This window comes from Cynara cardunculus, unplaced genomic scaffold (assembly GCF_001531365.2).
Source record: "Cynara cardunculus var. scolymus isolate 2C unplaced genomic scaffold, CcrdV1 Un_Scaffold_1674, whole genome shotgun sequence".
In the NCBI taxonomy this organism is placed as follows: Eukaryota; Viridiplantae; Streptophyta; class Magnoliopsida; order Asterales; family Asteraceae; genus Cynara; species Cynara cardunculus.
Window position 1 is genome coordinate 7204 of NW_020200831.1, and position 1476 is coordinate 8679.

Here is a 1476-nt window from a genome sequence, read left to right on the forward strand (position 1 = left end):
GGTTGAGCACGTGGATCAGCCCAATGTCCATTATTAGCAGAAATTTTTTCTAGGATCTCATATCCTTCATTGTAGGTCATAGCTGTAAAGGCTCCGCCCGCAGTCGCATCGAGCATTTGTTTTGCCATTTAACCCATTGTAAAACGTCTCGAGTTGAATACATTACGGGATGCCATGGTGTAGGCATCTCCTTAACAACTCTTTAAACCTTTCCCAAGCGTCAGGAACAGCTTCATCATCCATTTATTTAAAAAGACAAATTTTATTCCTGGACTTAGCGTTCCTGGTTGGTGGGAAATATTTTCACAAAAACTTTTCCGCCATATTACTCCATGAAGGCACAGACCCCGGAGTTAATGAATTGAACCATGCCTTTGCCCGATCCCTAAGAGAAAATGGGAATAAAGTGAGTCTCAGAGCTTCATTAGACACTCCCGGGATCAGGAAAGCATCAGTGATTTCCATAAAGGATTTCAAATGTGAGTGTGGGTCCTCCGAAGGTAATCCGGAAAATTTTCCGTTTGTTTGCAGCATGTGAAACATAATCGGTTCTAGTTCAAAATGAAGAGCGGTCATATGCGGTCTAACTATCCCAGAATTTAATTGCTCAAAATCCGGAATGGCATAGTCCATGATCCGTCCATTTTTGGAATTTGCCAAATTAATAATATTCGGAGTTTGCTCTCTTGGTTGTTCATTATTTTCCGACTCTGTTTCCTCATTATGATTATTATGGTGGTGGTGTTCTTGCTGAAAATTCGGAAAAGGTGGTATTGTCCCAAAGGCAGGCGGTTGGTTTTCTAAATGTGGAATCTAAGGGATGTTTGGGGGAGGTAACTCCATGTTGGGAGAGATTAGAGCAAAAAATGCTCTTTGAGCTCTCCTTATTTGGCGAAACGTTCTCTCAATATCGGGATCCAATTCAAAATTTTCCCCGTGATGCCTCCGTGACATACGCTACTTTTAAAAACGGTTTTAAAAAAAGGGACGAGAAAAATCAAATATTTTACTTTACTAAAAAAGAAAACTTTTAACTAACTAATCCCCGGCAACGGCGCCAAAAACTTGATGGGTCGTGGAAACCACAAACACAAACAACAATCAGAACTAAAAGCAAGTATACAAATAGTCACAATATCGTTTTTCAAGTAATAAAAGTGGTACAAGTACAACTATGCTGACAGATGTAAAAAATATTTCCAGTTGACCAATGCTGTCAAAATGCTACAGCATGAAACCATGCTGAAAGATTGCTACAGCATGCAATCAGTAACAACTATTTTTACCAATTACTTTGAAGGTATTCCTCTCGGACTTCACCAAGGCACTGATATTATAGCCTTCAACCCATATCTCTATGAGGTATCCAGACCAGTGAAAGTGACAAATGGTGTCTTCAAAGTATATGAATAAACAAATCTATTTGTTAAAAATCACCCTCTCGAGTGGATTCCCATATCATTCAAGTTGACGTGT

General features: G+C 39.4%; 1 non-coding gene across 1 annotated transcript; it reads left to right on the forward strand.

Annotated features, from left to right (window-relative positions):
* The first annotated feature begins 169 nt into the window (after window positions 1-169).
* Window positions 170-276, forward strand: LOC112502620. Its single transcript, XR_003067734.1, has one exon. It is a non-coding gene; the product is annotated as a small nucleolar RNA R71 (small nucleolar RNA).
* Window positions 277-1476: the final 1200 nt, after the last annotated feature.